The sequence below is a fragment of the Pleurodeles waltl genome, chromosome 4_1, assembly GCF_031143425.1.
Source record: "Pleurodeles waltl isolate 20211129_DDA chromosome 4_1, aPleWal1.hap1.20221129, whole genome shotgun sequence".
NCBI lineage: Eukaryota > Metazoa > Chordata > Amphibia > Caudata > Salamandridae > Pleurodeles > Pleurodeles waltl.
In genome coordinates, this window is record NC_090442.1 from 71,090,891 (window position 1) to 71,109,223 (window position 18,333).

An 18,333-nucleotide genomic window follows, 5' to 3' on the forward strand; every position below is an offset into this window, starting at 1 on the left:
CCTCCCCTCCCGCTCACCCAGCCTTTCCTCTTTACTCTACAGGCTCACGGTGGTCCCAGGACAGTCCTCCGGTGCCAACGCCACGGGCGAGCGACCTCCCACGGATGGGCCTCGGTGGCGACCTGTAAGAGGGGGCAGACGGACGGTCCACGCGCCGGCTGCGGTAGGTGCAAGCCTCTGGGCTCAGATTGGAGCTCCCCATGTGTGTGGTGCGCCCGATGGAGGTGGCGTGAAATCACCCACTCGTGTCGGGCTCGCGTGGTGTGTGGTGCTGTACGCCTGATGGATATCGTGTGTTTCACTGCATCAGTGAGTTGTGTCGGACGTGCTTGGTGTGTGGTGTTGTACACCAATATATACAGAGACGTTTCAAGGCCTGGGCAAAGGGGCCCCTGGCATTGGGTGGCCCCTGATATAGCCGGCTCTCTTCTGCAGGCAAGCCTGTCCCGATGACCTTGAATGAGTCTTACACATAGATTTTTTTTAAATACTGCTTTCATTTAATGTATTTTTAATGTGGGTGATGCGTGGTGTTGATAAAAATACAATATTCTTCTGCAAAATATCTGTAATAGACTTCCACACAACAGTCGAGAAAAAAAAATTCAGATCGAAACAGGACCTCACATATAAGAAATGCGAGGGGCTCGCAGATTATTTGTAGTAATATTAGTAAACTGTACTGTATTCCGCTTTTAAAAACATGTTACAATCCCTAAATATTAGATGTGAACATATTTATGATTTGGAGCAGTGCCCTGGACAAAGAGGGCATGAAAGAGCTGAAATTGAACCATAAATTCAAAGCTCTTCCAAAAAGGGCCCCCAAAATACGTTTGACCCAGGGCCCCAAAAATCCTTAAAATGTCCCTGGATACATACCATAGATTTCAGTGCATCACCCAGTTGTGTTGGACTTTCTTGGTGTGTGTTGTACGCCGGATGGATATTGTGTTTCAGTGCATCGCTGTGTCGTGGCGGACTTGTTTGGTGTGTGTTGTTGTACGCCGGATGGATATTGTGTTTCAGTGCATCGCTGTGTTGTGGCGGACTTGTTTGGTGTGTGTTGTGGTACGCCGGATGGATATTGTGTTTCAGTGCATCGCTGTGTCGTGGCGGACTTGTTTGGTGTGTGTTGTATGCCGGATGGATATTGTGTTTCAGTGCATCGCTGTGTTGTGGCGGACTTGTTTGGTGTGTGTTGTTGTACGCCGGATGGATATTGTGTTTCAGTGCATCGCTGTGTCGTGGCAGACTTGTTTGGTGTGTGTTGTATGCCGGATGGATATTGTGTTTCAGTGCATCGCTGTGTCGTGGTGGACTTGTTTGGTGTGTGTTGATGTACGCCGGATGGATATTGTGTTTCAGTGCATTGCTGTGTCGTGGCGGACTTGTTTGGTGTGTGTTGTTGTACGCCGGATGGATATTGTGTTTCAGTGCATCGCTGTGTCGTGGCGGACTTGTTTGGTGTGTGTTGTACGCCGGATGGATATTGTGTTTCAGTGCATCGCTGTGTCGTGGCGGACTTGTTTGGTGTGTGTTGTTGTACGCCGGATGGATATTGTGTTTCAGTGCATCGCTGTGTTGTGGCGGACTTGTTTGGTGTGTGTTGTTGTACGCCGGATGGATATTGTGTTTCAGTGCATCGCTGTGTCGTGGCGGACTTGTTTGGTGTGTGTTGTTGTACGCCGGATGGATATTGTGTTTCAGTGCATCGCTGTGTCGTGGCGGACTTGTTTGGTGTGTGTTGTATGCCAGATGGCTATTGTGTTTCAGTGCATCGCTGTGTCGTGGCGGACTTGTTTGGTGTGTGTTGTTGTACGCCGGATGGCTATTGTGTTTCAGTGCATCGCTGTGTCGTGGCGGACTTGTTTGGTGTGTGTTGTTGTACGCCGGATGGATATTGTGTTTCAGTGCATCGCTGTGTCGTGGCGGACTTGTTTGGTGTGTGTTGTATGCCGGATGGATATTGTGTTTCAGTGCATCGCTGTGTCGTGGCGGACTTGTTTGGTGTGTGTTGTATGCCGGATGGATATTGTGTTTCAGTGCATCGCTGTGTCATGGTGGACTTGTTTGGTGTGTGTTGTTGTACGCCGGATGGATATTGTGTTTCAGTGCATCGCTGTGTCGTGGCGGACTTGTTTGGTGTGGGTTGTATGCCGATACGTTTCAGCTGCCTCAATTGTTGGAAGTGTATGGTCACGCTTGCAGATGTAAGATGCGAGAACCTTAGTCGCACACAAATGTCGTCCACTTTTCATGTGATTAGGAAAAGGTTATTGTGCCTCCCTTAGCACGTCACGTGACCCAGTTAGCCACCTACCACTGGTTGCTTTATATTTCCAATAATATATGCATCTCCTTTTGACTTTCTGCCAGGTTTCCCCCAATGCCCTGACCACTACTCCAAGTGTTTCACCTACGTAACCATGGCGATGCTGCATTCCATTCCATCGGTTTCCAGCAGTTTAATCAGTTTTGACCTTGATCATTTCAGGACACAATGTGATCCAACTGTTGGGTCAATTTTATTATGTCGTGGCTAGATCACAACAGCTTCCAAGTGTTGTGTAGCATTTCTCCACAACAACACATGCCAAGGTCATATTTCAAGGCTCTCCCGTTGGTTTGATCATTTTTAAACTGAAGCCACCCCACTAGGCTCCATTTGCAACAAGTGCAATGAATTCTGCTCATGCTGTGCTCATATTGAGACAGCCCCCTATTTTGCTATTCTATTGATAGGTCATGATACGGCCCAATGTTTCAAACTTGTGACTAAAGACATGGCCCTAGCTGTTACCGTGACAAGGCTCTGTCACGACAGTGGTCCGTGTTTTCATTCATTATCATCAAATGACATGACTCATTCGTGACAGAGATCCACATTTTCTTCCAATTCCTCTACTTGGGGAGGCGGTATCCAAGCGGTTTGCATGCTTTCCTCCAGTTTCAATACCTGACATGGCTGTATTGTGACGGCTGCCCATGTTGCCATCCGGTTTCACATTGATGGCTCACATAACGCGCGCATACCAATACCGGCTCCGTCTGACTCTCTCGGGACCGGGAGAGAGAGTACAGGTGTTTGGGCTTCTCAGGGCCCCACCACGGACTACCCACAAGACTTCGGATGTTTGGCATACATAGCCTTACATCACACAGGACCCACGTTTTCCTGTAACTAAGAAACTGTCGTTTGGACCCAGAAACCAAATTTGTTGTATAGTTTGCTTTGGACAATTTTCGTGCTTCTGCACAGTGAAAAATATAACTTTTTTGCCTTGAAAAAGTCCTGCTGGACGAAACACATGTTGGCTGTCTCTGAACATTTATGTTTTCTGTGTTTCCAACATTAAGAATTTAAATTTCTGGATTTCTGCTCACTGTGGACTTATTCATTTGAGTGCCCTGGTACTTTCTGTTTACAATTTCACATTGATACGTGGCACCACCACAGTGCTTATCCATCGGATTTTACATTGCCACTTGACCCTATCCCAATGGTTGTTTGAGTTTCCTTCCACTGCTTCGAGCGTCCTACTAAAGTGCTACTTTCAAGTTTCTGTACCCTTTAGGTCTGGTTACTGATAATTTTAGGTGTTTCCAAAACCACATCATCAATTATTCAAAAACTTACTCTAAGTGCAGAGAGAGGGAATGGTCTTCGGTCCAGCCCCTTTCAGCCACTGGTTTTCATGTGTTTTTCATAGTTTGCCATTGCTTGGATGGGCTGTTCGTCAAGGTCATGGCATGTAATGGATGGTTACACTGTCCTACACTTCAGTGATGGGGTGAAGTAGTCCTTTTCTTAGAAGAGAGTAGGTGTGTGCTATTTCATGGATTTACTTTGTTTAAAGCAAAATTGGGAATGGTTCTTCTTAAAAAAACAATTCCGGAGGTGTGTAAAACAACTTGAGATTGAGAGATGTACCACAGTGAAATAACTTATGTTCGAATTTAGGTACCACACACTTAACATCATTATGGAAGAGAAATCATGCTATAAATATAAACGATTCAGTACAGTGCGGGCGGCACGTGCTTCGTACAAATGCAGTACATAAGCAAATAGTGCAAGAGCAACTTACATCGAAATGATTTAAGGCAACAAATATCTACAATAATATATAAAACAGTGTAAAGAAGTGTGGTCGTGGAGTTGGGTACGGGTTCTGGCCCATTATTGTAAAATGACGACTCCATTTTATAGCGCAGAAGGGATAGTCGGCGGTCTGCTATCCGCTGGCTTCATGAGATGGCAGACCATCGCTCTCCGCTATCACGCGGCTTCATTTCCTAGCGGATAGTGACCAGTGATGATCTGCCGTCAAACAGCTTCACTTATAGCAGATAGCGGACAGTGTCGGCTGTCAAATTGAGCCATTTTATCGCAGAAATAGGACAAGAACGAGTGTTGCACCTGCTCAACCACTTAGCCAAGCATCGTTATCACCGCCAGCTTCTCCGTCTCCTGCTGTACTTACACATCCAGCTCACCAGTAAGATTTTAATAAAGTCTTGTTTTAAATCTTAGTAAGATTGTCTGATAGAATAGCATAATAATAACTTTAACATTCAATAAAACAATTTCCAGTCTAGTAAAGACTCTAATAACCTCTGATGCTGCACTTTGAGGCTTCATTAATGATCCATGATACTGAGTGCCCGGGCTCTCTTTTGGGCCCAGGTTTTATTGCTTCAGTTGCAAGTTAATTTTCCTGTCCTGATGATGACCGGCTACTTGGTTCCAATGGGTCGAAACGTTGACAACATTAAAAAACCCATCATATTGAGTTGAGAGTGCTTTACAGTGACTGGTTAGGTCCAGTGCCTGACTCTATGACCAACACGTGTATATATTATTGTGATTAAATTATTTTTATCCAAATTTTTCTCACACTGTTGTTTTACATGATATTGGGGGTCATTCTGACCCCGGCTGGCGGCAGAAGCCGCCGGCCTGGCTGGGACCGCCAGAATACCGCTGCGCGGTCAAAAGACCGCCACGGGTATTCTGGGTTTCCCGCTGGGCTGGCGGGCGACCGCCAGAAGGCCGCCCGCCAGCCCAGCGGGAAAAACCCTTCCATGAGGATGCCGGCTCCGAATGGAGCCGGCGGAGTGGAAGGGGTGCGACGGGAGCAGTTGCACCCGTCGCGATTTTCAGTGTCTGCATGGCAGACACTGAAAATCTTTGTGGGGCCCTGTTACGGGGGCCCCACGGCACCCCATACCGCCATTCTGTTCCCGGCGGCCAAAACCGCCAGGAACAGGATGGCGGTATGGGGGTCGGAATCCCCATGGCAGCGCAGCAAGCTGCGCCGCCATGGAGGATTCCCCAGGGCAGCGGGAAACTGGCGGTACACCGCCGGTTTTCCGTTTCTGACCGCGGCGGTACAATGCCCATGGGAGCACCGCCAGCCTGTTGGCGGTGCTCCCGCGGTCGTTGGCCCTGGCAGATTTTACCGCCATGGTCAGAATGACCCCCATTGTGTTTTGTGTTGAACACTACCCCACCTGCACTTTCTTTCTTTTTTAATATTGTAACTCAGGACTTTGCTTCATTGTGGGAGTTTATTTTAGGACAGTCGGGGCAACACACAGTCTTGCTCAAGTATTGCCAAACTCTTCTTGTAACAAAAATCCAGACTTGTTACCTTTGCTAGTGCTTGTTTAGTCCTGTGATTTGCCTTTGCGCAGGTGCTTAATGGTCAGAGCACATAGGAACCCCCTGCATATTGTGTGTTCTGTATTAAAGGTCTGAGGTTCACCGAAAGGAGAGTGTGTTGTACCCAGTTTGATGCCACCTGGCGAGGTATTACATTCTGGATACCAATGAGGAGTTTCTCACTCGGGTCCAATAAATTCTTGTTGTCAATTGAATCTTCAACGTGTGCCAGCTGGCTTCCTGTATGGTGGTTTGTTCCTTCCGGTTGTTGCTTTCTATACTAATCATATATTTTGTGTGTTTTGCGCCTAACTCTCACAGTTTGAGCATCTGTTTTTTGGGTAAAAATGTGTAAGCCTTTTCTTCAGGTTTTTGCAATCGGTTTTAAATAGAGCACTAGAAGCGTGCCCCACTTTCCCAGGTCTGGCCGTTCTGTGAAGATAGTCTATTGGAGATGAATGTACTTGCCCAGGATCACACAATGGCTTGAAATCGAGTTTAATGGTTCTTGTGAACAATTTCGCCAGCAGGCCGTATTCCCCTAAATGGTCTTTGTGAGTGCCTGGTTCTTTGGTCCCTGAGTGTTCTCTGCTGGTTACCGTGTGTGTGCGTCGCACGCGGGTCGGTGTTTGCCTCCGTTTGGGGGCAGGTTTAATCAATGAAAGCATTGGTCATGCGCATGTATGCCTATTAATTGGCGCATAAGGAAAGCACGAACTCGTTTTCGCTGGCAATCTTCCCAGTAATGATGTCATGAGGAGGACTGTTTGACGAACCCCATGTTTCCGAGGGTTGCACGTCTGCGGGTGATGGGAGATACTGCTGGGCTTTGCTGAGGTGAAGGCCGGGCCTCAGGTAATGTTAGTGACCGTGATTGGCTGCTGGAGACAACGGTAAAGGGGCCAATTCAACCTTCATCCTCTGCGGTTCGTATTAAACTCCTCCCTGCAAAGGCTGCTCCCTTATGCATCCTAAACAAGCTCTAGCTCCCCCTGTGGTAAACAAAACCTGGACCCTTCCCACACTGCACATTTAGAGCCTGTTTCCACCCTTCCATGTTCAGTGATGCTGCTGCAGGCGGAAGTAAACGAGCAGCTCTGAGCGGATGTGACATCAGGCGGATGCCTGGTAGGCTTCCGCCCTGCGAGAGGTACAGACACCATCGTGAATACCCGGGGGTTGCTCTGGGGCTGAGGGAGGACAAGGCAGACCTAGAGCATTCCCCTTCCTGGACTTTTGGAGACCTTTGACCAGTTAACCACAAAACTCATGAAAAATTGGTTTGACATCTCGGAGAAAGTCTGGCGTTAGTTTCGACCGCACTGGACAGCAGAGTCCCTCATGGCTCTCTTGTCCCCTCCAGCCCCACCTCTCCACCAGCCACATGAGTGGACTTTGGTCAGGTGTGTGCATCTGATGAGGAACGTCACACAGGGGTGACCATAATGGGTCCATAATGGGGGACTGTCTCCCAGCAGTCAAAACTAGCCTTAAAAGTGGTAGAACTGAGATCCCGGTCACAGATTCAAGCCCTCATGTCCAGTGACTAATTTGTAAAAAAAAAAGTTCCAGGACCATTCTCAGGAGACCACTGCAGCTTGTGCCATCGATTACCCTCGGCAGCGCTACCCATAACAATACGAACACAATTACTACCCATCGGACTCCTACAAGTGCGACAATTCAGACTATTCCAGGCCACCCAAAGCTGTGAGAATGGTGTGGGATTCTCTGCATTGTCACTTTTAATGTATATCGAATGATCAAACACTATAATTGTACTTGTCTCAGAACTAGACAAAACAGCGCCACCATGTGGTGAACTGTCATTAATGCTGGTGTTGAGATTTAAGTGCTGGTGCCGAGCACCGGAAACCACCGGCTCAAAATAAGCACTGTTCATGTCCACCTGGTGTGTGCTGGTGGTGTTACGTGAAACTTATTCCAGGTGGAATATGTTCTCTTCAAGTCACCGCTCTCCTCCTACTCGCAGGCACAGGCCCCTGTGAAATCTGCCAAACAGGGCCAGCTTTAGGGCAGTGCAAGTGGTGCAACGCACTGGTTGCTGACCTGGATTGGGGGGCACTGACCTCAGGGGGGGGCGCTGTGTTTAGCAATGACTTACCGAGCTTGCAATTGAAAAGCACCTGCTGAAAAGTTCCTTGTGAGTCCAGCCTTCAGGAAACCATTAAAATGTCAAGATATATTGTGTGATTAATGTTCCTGCTAGAGAGAGAGATGGGAGTTTTGTCCAGACTCCCCATAAAGTAGCTTAGAGGGTTAATATGCCTGCTTCAAAGAACAGAACTATATTTTATGTGGTTAGCTGAGTGGATTAGAAAAGCCATCCTTTACAAGCGCTTTAAAACAATATGTCTTGCCGTATGACGGATGACCCTTTCCAAATCTGGACTGGTAAAATTTTTGTTGCTTATTGCTATAGTTGGGTGTTAATCCGGTACTAATTAAGTGCAACCAATGCCCAGACAGTGTTACCAAGTTTACATACAAGAGTCGTAGCACTCGTGGTATAAAGACAGAGTTAGAAGTTGTTCGTATGTTCAGTCTTCTTCGTAAATTATCAACCAAACTTATGTTTATATCACAGTCCGAGTTTTATTAGTACTGTACAACAATCCTCCACAAGAACAGCTTATTTGAATGTTCAGATATCCTCCAAAAGAACAGCCATTGGTACTGTTCAACAATCCTCCACAAGAACAGCCTATTTAAATGTTCAGATATCCTCCAAAAGAACAGCCAACACGTGTTTCATCCTCTGAGAAGTATCTCTCATTGAGGACTTCATCAGGGCTTACTGTACTTCATAAGTTCAAAAATATCATATCGTTCAGTATATTTGAAGAATACTGAACGATATGATATTTTTGAACTTATGAAGTACAGTAAGCCCTGATGAAGTCCTCAATGAGAGATGCTTCTCAGAGGATGAAACACGTGTTGGCTGTTCTTTTGGAGGATATCTGAACATTTAAATAGGCTGTTCTTGTGGAGGATTGTTGAACAGTACCAATGGCTGTTCTTGTGGAGGATTGTTGAACAGTACCAATGGCTGTTCTTTTGGAGGATATCTGAACATTCAAATAAGCTGTTCTTGTGGAGGATTGTTGTACAGTACTAATAAAACTCGGACTGTGATATAAACATAAGTTTGGTTGATAATTTACGAAGAAGACTGAACATACGAACAACTTCTAACTCTGTCTTTATACCACGAGTGCTACGACTCTTGTTTGTATGCTATTGCGTTTCTCTGGAAACATTGGAGGATTGAGGGAGATCCTCTTGTCAGAAGCACCGTGCCATGAACTAAATGTGTTATCTATTCTTTGGACTATCTGTGAGCGCCCATATCCTATGAGTATCTTCCTCGTTGTCAGTGTTACCAAGTTTGAAACAGTTGAAATAGTATTACAAAATGTGCCACATTATATGTTGCATAATTTGCATTTTCTTGCCGCATAATTTACTCAACCCTGTCGCATAACTTGGCCTTCTCCTGCTGAATAATTGCAGTGTCCCTGGCTGTTAGTCTCCCATGAGTAACTAGAAAGGCCTATCCGGAGCAGGGGTTACATATCCCGCTCTGTCTAGGGCAGGACCACTTGAATTATGTGGCAGGGGATGGCCAGATTATGCGGTAGAGTTTAGTAAATCATACAGCAGGAAAAGGTAAATTATGCAGAATAATGTGGCACAATTTGTAATAATATTTAAATTATTTCACATTTTTCAGTTTGATAACACTGTCTGGGCATTCGTTGCACCTCGTTAGTACCATTTTAATACCCAAATGTAGCAATAAGCAACAAAAACGTGACCAGTCCAGTTTTGCAAAGGGCCTTTCACTGCGCGGCAATGCATGGTGCTGCACTTTTAGTAACTTTTGACCATTTGAGCTACAATTTTTTTGGGGTTAAATCTGCAGATTATGGGGCAAATGCAGCAAATCTGTAATTATGCGAAAACCGCCGCACATTTGCATAATTGCAGGGGCACCGGTCTAGGGTTAGTAGCAGGATGAACGGTAATTAACAACTCGTGCTGCACTGCTCATTGAGGTGGGCGGTGAGGCTCAGTAGAGGCATTGCGGGACGCCTCAGACCTGATAGTGCCTCAACCAGTGTTCTGGTGGAAGCAACACTTCCGTGATATAGCGTCTGGAAGCAGGAGGCCAGGCTCATGAGGCACTGTCATGGCCCCGACGAGTCCCTGAAAGCCAGAAGTGCCTAAAGGCAGGAGATGGGGTGCGCGTGGCCCTGTGATGCCACTGAGGGACACCTTCTGTGTATGTGATATTTGTATAGCGGAAATCTACCCAAAAAGCGTCGGAGCTCATAGCGCCACGCAGCAGGACAGAGGCTTGATGCGGCGCTGCGATGGCACTGAGACTCGAAGGTGCCTAGGGCAGGCAGTGATGCACGTGTAGCGCTATAACGGCAGCACAAACACGCTATTAAGAGTGCAATATTCCTGTTCCGCCACAGGAGCCCAAGTTCTGCGGGACCCCCCCCCCGCTCTTTGCGCTTCCAATTAAAAACATGGAAAAACCTGGTAAATGTTTCAGAAGCGCTAATTGGGTCACGGAGTACAGGGCTGAAACCCTGGAGGAGCGCGCGCTCTATCTTTTTGACTAATTCCAGTATTATTCAATATATTCGGCTAAATTTAGCTCAATAATGCTGCATTGCTGAGACCTGCAGTCTGTCTGCTTCCTGGAGCGGTGCATGATGGGATCCCAAGACTGGGTTTAGGCCTGGTGCACACAGTGTGAGGGTGCGTGTTATCCATCTCTGGGTGTCTGATGCTACCTGTTGGTATTTGGGTGTCTGTTGTCACCCGTCAGTGCCCGGTGTCTATTGCCTGTCTGTATTTGGGTGTCTGCTGTCACCCGTCAGTGCTCGGTTATCCATTACTTGTCTGTATTTGGGTGTCTGCTGTCATCCGTCAGTGGTTGGGTGCCTATTACCTATCAATATGTTGCAGTCACACATCAGTGTTTAGGTGTCTGCTGTCAACCGTCAGTCCTTGGTGTTATTTTACCTGTCGGTATTTGGGTGTTTGCTGTCACCCGTCAGTGGATGGGTGTCTATTACCTATCAGTATTTTAGTGTCTGCAGTCTCCCACCAGTGCTCGGGTGTCTGATACCTGTCAGTATTTGGGTGTCTGCTGTCTCCCACCAGTGCTCGGTGTCTATTACCTATCAGTATTTGGGTGTCTGCTGTTTCCCACCAGTGCTCGGGTGTCTGATACCTATCAGTATCTGGGTGTCTGCTGTCTCCTACAAGTGCTCGGTGTCTATTACCTATCAGTATTTGGGATTCTGCTGTCTCCCACCAGTGCTCGGGTGTCTGGTACCTATCAGTATTTGGGAGTCTGCTGTCTCCCACCAGTGCTCGGGTGTCTGATACCTGTCAGTATTTGGGAGTCTGCTGTCTCCCACCAGTGCTCGGGTGTCTGATACCTTGTTGTTTTGGACTCCCTGGCAGTGTGTTATTTCAGTGTTACCTGTGTCCAGCATTCGTCCAGTTTGCCTCTGTCTTAGCGGGGGGTGAAGCCCTTTATGCTACTTTTGAACAATGCTCAAAGCTGCTGTGACCAGGAGAAGTTCAGTCTTTGATAGTTGAGCTTCCGCTAGCTGCTGGTGTCCCACGTCACTTCCGGTGTCACCCAGCTCCTGTCTGGTAAAAGCTCCCGCTCCTTTACCTCTCCTGAACCCACATATTCGTTAATCACCCCCTCTGCCCATCTCTCCTCCTCTTCCACCTGCCCTCTTTTCTATACCACGCCCCCCCCACTCCTCCTTTCCCTATCCCCCATGTTGGACCCCCCCTTCTCTTTCCCTCTTCTGTGTCCCAGCCCCCCGCACCCTCACCCACCAGCAAGCACCCCCCATGTTCGCCCCTGCTCTTCCCCTCCGTCTCCTGTCTCTGGCTCGACGTACCCTGCAGTCCCCCCCCGCCCTGTGCCCTCCCCCCTCCTCGCCCCTCTCCAGCCCGTGGGGCTGGTTACCACTTTGCAGCTTCGGAAATGCTATTCAGCCCCTTCTAAAGGAGCAGAACAAGCGAGGCGGCGAAGGCCTTGGGGGGAGGTGGGGGGCCTCGGGGGAGGGGGCGGGGGCCTCTCTTCTTTGGACTACCTCGCTGGTTGCCATAGTGGCCCGTGTGTTTGGCTTCGCAGCGCTCTCGGCTCGGAGGTGCCAGGGGAACAGGCAGAGAGACGCCGCCCGCCCTATTAAATAAAATCTCTCATTTCCCAGGTATGTTGTTCAGAAAGTCACCATTCTGTCTTTCCGTCCATGCACACGCCTCGCGTTTCTTTTCTTAAAAAAACAAACAAATTATAGCTGTTTTACATACTATGGTTTACAGGCTTTAGCCATCTCGTGATGACGCACGGTTTGACCCTCTGCAATCTGGGAGGGGGCGTCTGATGACGGATATTCAATGCGATTTCTGTTCTGTGAGGGGATGTGAGAGTGGATGGAAAGGGCACCCGTAGATTCAAGGCAACACCTGGGAATACATTCAAAAGGATTTGAGGGAAGAAACATTTAAATAACTTAGGACAGTGGACGTCAAAAGTTTAAATGCTGCCCCCAATGCACCTGGGCCTCCTGGACCACACCTGGGAACAGGCACTGTATGCCCGGGACTCTCTGATGCAGCTGGGAGTCTGCACCTTCACCTGTAGTCCTCCTGCATCTGCAGTATGTCTGCTTCATGCAGGTTTGTTCCCTGTACCCGGCACCATAATGCCTCTAGGCCTCCTGTACCGCACCTGGGACCAGGCACTGCATTCTGGGACTCTCTGCTGCATCTGGGGGCCTGCTCCTTCATCTGTAGTCATGCTCTTGCATCCGGGGTATGGTGCATCCTCCTGGGACCAGGCACTGCATTCTGGGACTCTCTACTGCATCTGGGGGCCTGCTCCTTCCTCTGTAGTCCTTCTCTTGCATCCGGGGTATGATGCATCCTTCTGGGACCAGGCACTGCACCCTGAGACTCTGCTGCATCTGGGGGCCTGCTCCTTCATCTGTAGTCATGCTCTTGCATCCGGGGTATGGTGCATCCTCCTGGGACCAGGCACTGCATCCTGGGACTCTCTGCTGTACCTGGGGGCCTGCTCCTTCCTCTGTAGTCCTTCTCTTGCATCCGGGGTATGGTGCATCCTCCTGGGATCAGGCACTGCACCCTGAGACTCTCTGCTGTACCTGGGGGCCTGCTCCTTCCTCTGTAGTCTTTCTCTTGCATCCGGGGTATGGTGCATCCTCCTGGGACCAGGCACTGCATCCCGGGACACACTGATGCATCTAGGGGCCTGTTCCTTCCTCTCTAGTCCTCTTGCATCTGCAGTATGTCTGCTTCATGCAGGTTTGTATCCTGTATCCGGCACCAGATAATGCCTCTAGGCCTCCGGTACCGCACATGGGACCAGGCACTGCATCCTGGGAATCTGCTGCATCTGGGGGCCTGCTCCTTCCTCTGCAGTCCTGCTCTTGCATCCGGGGTATGCTGCATCCTCTTTGGACCATCACTGCACCCTGAGACTCTCTGCTGCATCTAGGGGCCTGCTCCTTCACCTGTAGTCCTGCTGTTGCATCTGGAGTATGCTGCATCCAGGTCTGCACACTGCATCCGGGACCAGAAAATGTATCTAGGTCTCCTGTACCGCACTTGGGACCAGGCACTGCATCCTGGGAATCTGCTGCATCTGGGGGCCTGTTCCTTCCTCTGTAGTCCTCTTGCATCTGGAGTATGCTGCATCCAGGTCTGCACACTGCATCTGGGACCAGATAATGCATTTAGGCCTCCTGTACCGCACCTGGGACCAGGCACTGCATCCTGGGACTCTGCTGCATCTGGGGGCCTGTTCCTTCCTCTGTAGTCCTGCTGTTGCATCTGGTGTATGCTGCATCCAGGTCTGCACACTGCATCCGGGACCAGATAATGTATCTAGGTCTCCTGTACCGCACCTGGGACCAGGCACTGCATCTGGGGACCTGCTCCTTCCTCTGTGGTCCTGCTCTTGCATCTGGAGTATGCTGCATCCAGGTCTGCACACTGCATCCAGGACCACATAATGCTTCTAGGGCTCCTGTACCGCACCTGGGACCAGGCACTGCATCCTGGGACTCTCTGCTGCATCTGTGGGCCTGCTCCTTCCTCTGTAGTCCTGCTGTTGCATCTGGTGTATGTTGCATCCAGGTCTGCACACTGCATCTGGGACCACATAATGCACCTAGGCCTCTTGTACTGCACCTGGGACCAGGCACTGCATCCTGGGACTCTGCTGCATCTGAGGGCCTGCTCCTTCCTCTGTAGTCCTGCTGTTGCATCTGGTGTATGCTGAATCCAGGTCTGCACACTGCATCTGGGACCAGATAATGTGTCTAGGCCTCCTGTACTGCACATGGGACCAGGGACCAGGCACTGCATCCTGGGACTCTGCTGCATCTGGGGGCCTGCTCCTTCCTCTGTAGTCCTGCTGTTGCATCTGGTGTTTGGAGCATCCAGGTCTGCACACTGCATCTGGGACCAGATAATGCATCAAGGTATCCTGTACCGCACCTGGGACCAGGCACTGCACCCTGGGACTCTCTGCTGCATCTGGGGACCTGCTCCTTCCTCTGTAGTCCTGCTCTTGCATCTGGAGTATGCTGCATCCAGGTCTGCACACTGCATCTGGGACCAGATAATGCGCCTAGGCCTCCTGTACCGCACCTGGGACCAGGCACTGCACCCTGGGACTCTGCTGCATCTGGGGGCCTGCTCCTTCCTCTCTATTCCTCTTGCATCTGGCGTATGCTGCATCCAGGTCTGCACACTGCATCCGGGACCACATAATGCATCTAGGCCTCCTGTACCAAACCTGGAATCAGGCACTGCATCCTGAGACTCTCTGCTGCATCTGGGGGCCTGCTCTTTCATCTGCAGTCCTGTTCTTGCATCCGGGGTATGCTACATCCTCCTGGGACCAGGCACTGCATCCTGAGACTCTCTGCTGCATCTGGGGGCCTGCTCCTTCATCTGCAGTCCTGTTCTTGAAGCTGGAGTGTGCTGCACCTAGGTCTGCATACTGCATCTAAGGCCAACTAATGTTCCAGTGGCTCCTTTGCAACACCAGGGACCAGGCACTGCATCATGGGACTCTCTGCTGCATAGGGGAGATTGTTCCTGCATCTGTAGTCCTGCTCTTGTGTCTGGAATATGTTGCGCCCAGGTCTGCACACTGCATCCAGGACCAGATAATGCATCAGGGATTCGTCTTCCACAACTGTGACAAGGCACTGCACCCTGCCAATGTCTGCTGCATGTGGGAGCCTGCTCCTTCACCTGTAGTCCTCCTCTTGCATCTTCAGTAGGTCTGCTGCATCCAGGTCTGCACACTGCATCAGGGACCAGATAATGCACCTTGGGCTGCTGGACCACACCTGGGACCAGGCACTGCACTCTGGACCTCACTGCTACACGTGGGAACCCGCTTGTTTGTCTGCGGTCCTCTTGCATCTGACTCATGCTGCATCCTGAACCAGATAATGCACCTGGAGCTCGGATATTGCTTTTAGAACCCAGTGAGGGACCTGACAAGGGCCCTCTCATTTGTATTCTCGTAGCAGGGCCCCTGCATCAGGGCCTCCGCTGCTTTAACCAAGGCATCACTTCTGTATTTGGGGTACCATAGCCGCATCTGAAGCATCTCTGGTGCATGCAGGTCTGCAACTGGTTCCGGATGCCTGCTCCTTCATCAGTGGAGAGACCTGCTGCTGTGGCACCAGTACCAGTGGTGCATCAACGGTTACTGCATCCAAGCCTGCCGTATGCTTTCAGGACACTGTTTCCTGCATAGCATGCTGTCTTATCTGGTGGTCCTTCATCGGCAGCCCCTCTGATGCACCTAGGGGAGCCTCTACTGCACAGCCTTACACTGGAGGCAAACCTGCTCCTGTGGCACCAGTGCCAGTAGTGCATCCACGGTTACCGGCTATGGTTATTGCATCCAAGCAAGCTGCATACTCTCCTGACACCACAGATGCATGCATGACATGCTGTGATTCTGGTAGCCCTTCCTTCATCTGCAGCCCCACTGCAGCACCTGGGGGACCCTCTACTGCACATTCTTACTCTATAGAGAGGCCTGCTGCTGTGGCACCAGTGCCAGTAGTGCATCAGCAGTTACTGCATTCAAGCCTGCTGCATGCTTTCCCAACACCACTGTTGCATGCATGGCATCCTGTGACATATGGTGGCTCTTCCTTCATCAACAGCCCCTCTACAGCACCTGGGGGACCCTCCACTGCACAGCCTTACACTGCAGATCTGCAGGCGGACTTGCTGATGTGGCAACAATGGCAGCAATGCATCACCGGTTACTGCATCCAAGCTGGTTGCATGTTTTCCTGACACAACTGTTTCTTGCATGGCATGCTGTGAATCTGGTGGTCTTTCATCTACAGCCCGCTGCTGCACCTGGAGGAACCTCTACTACAAATTTTAACACTGCAGACAGACCTGGTGCTGTGGCAGCAGTGCCAGTAGTGCATCTATGGTTCTTGCATCCAGGCCTGCTGCTTGCTTTCCTGGCATCACTATTGCATGCATGTCATGCTGTGATATCTGGTGATAGCCTTTATCCACAGCCCCGCTGCAGCACCTGAGGAACCCTCCACTGCACAATCTTACTCTGTAGACAGACCTGCTGCTGTGGCACCAGTACCAGTAGTGCATCAGTAGTTACTGCATCCAAGCCTGCTGCATGCTTTCCTGACACATACTGTTGCATGGATGGCATGCTGTGATATCTGGTGACTCCTCCTTCATCTGTAGCCCCAGTGATGCACCTGGGAGGGGGGACCCTCCAGTGCACAGACTTACACTGCAGACAGACCTACCGCTGTTGCACCAGTGCAAGTAGTGTATTTATGGTTACTGCATCCAAGCCAGCTGCATAATTTCCTGACACCACAGTTGCATGCATGTCATGCTGTGATATCTGGTGGTCTTCCATCCGTAGCCCTGCTGCAGCACCTGGAGGACCCTCTACTGCACAGCCTTACACTGGAGGTAGACGTGCTGCTGTGGCACCTCTGCAAGAAGTGTATTAATGGTTACTGCATCAAAGCCTGCCGCATGCTTTTCCAGCACCACAGTTGCACACACAGTACGCTGTGGTATCAAGTCCCTCCTTTTTTCTCTACTTTCATCGGGGACTCCTGTAGAGCCTGTGGTACCTCACTACTGCCTCTGAGGCCCTCCGCTTCCACGGCTGCATCTGTTGCAACGGTTCGGAATCTGAGGCACAGCTATGCCTTCTGTGGCCAGCTCTTGTGCATGCTCCTATGTATGGCATCTAAGTCTTTGCTGCAGCACCCTAGTTTCCATGTCATCTGAGGAACTGTCCTTTCCTCAAAGTAATGATGCTTACCCAGCATTCCCTTGCTCAGCCAGCTGATGCATTGGGCCCTTTAACTGTGTCTAGACCCCTCGGCTGTCTGCATAGGCACTCTTTGGAGTTTGGGACCCCACTCCTTCACACGCAGCTTCATATGCGAGTCAGGAGCTCCATATTGCATTAATATTATCCTAGGTCTGTTAACTAAGAGCCAGCCAGCATGCATGTAACGCATGCAGAAACTGTGCAGTGCACCCAGTCCCTATGTAAAGCATCCAGAGCATATATAATGCACCCAGGGCCTGTATAATGCACTCTTTGACTGTGTTTTGCATTTCCAACCCTTATGTTATTTCCAAAGCGCATGTATTGAGCCCAAAGCCCATGTACAGCGTCTGCTGCCACTGTGTTGTACCTGCAGGCTGTATGTGTTGAGAGCAGTATGATGCACAGGTAAGCAGTATACTGAACCTGCGGTGCATATATTGCAAGAAGAGCTAATACAATGCGTCTGCTGCATGTATAATGCATTGGCAGTCAAAATATTGGATCATAGCCAATATAATGCATCTGCGATCAGTATAATACATTCGAGCCAGTGTAATACATTTGAAGCCGTTGTGTTAAAGCAAGAGTCAATATAATGTGCCAGCAGCATGTATAATGTATTGACAGGCAGTTTATTGGATCTGAGTCAACATAATGCATCAGCGGACAGTATAATGCATCAGCAACCCATCTAACACATCCAAAGACCATATATTGAATCAAGAGTCAATATAATACACAGGCAATCCTTATATTGGATCATATTCATTATAATGCTTTTATGTTTAGTATAATGATTCTGCGGTCCTTCTAATGCATCTGTGGTCATTATAATGCATCTGTGGCCATTATAATGCATCTGTGGTCTTTCTAATTTGTCTGTGGGTAGTGTAATGAATCTGTGGTCTTTGCAATGCATCTGTGGTCTTTGCAATGCATTTGTGGTCAGTACAGTGCATCTGTGGGCAGCATAATGCATCTGGTCCTTCTAATGCATATGTGGGCAGTGTAATGTATATGTGGTCTTTCCAATGCATTTGTTGGCAGCATAATGCATCGGTGGTCCTTCTAATGCATCATTTGGCAGTGTAATGCATCAGTCATCAGTATAATGCATTAGTGGCCTTTCTAATGCATCTGTGGCCTTTCTAATGCATCTGTGGCCTTTCTAATGCATCTGTGGCCTTTCTAATGCATCTGTGGC

The 18,333-nt window shown here is 49.4% G+C and overlaps 1 protein-coding gene across 6 annotated transcripts in view; it reads left to right on the forward strand.

The window, feature by feature from the left end:
* The window catches only part of PTPRF (protein tyrosine phosphatase receptor type F), a 597,274-nt gene that overhangs the window by 140,071 nt on the left and 438,870 nt on the right, over positions 1-18,333 (forward strand). For 3 of the 6 annotated variants that reach the window (XM_069227811.1, XM_069227807.1, XM_069227815.1), the window contains exon 2: positions 43-163. The exons of 2 other annotated variants lie outside the window; for them this stretch is intronic. The gene's annotated coding sequence lies outside the window, so the exon portion shown is untranslated. Of the gene's footprint in view, positions 1-42; positions 164-11,854; positions 11,950-18,333 lie in introns of those variants that run through there. One more of the 6 variants, XM_069227813.1, reaches the window with a different exon arrangement.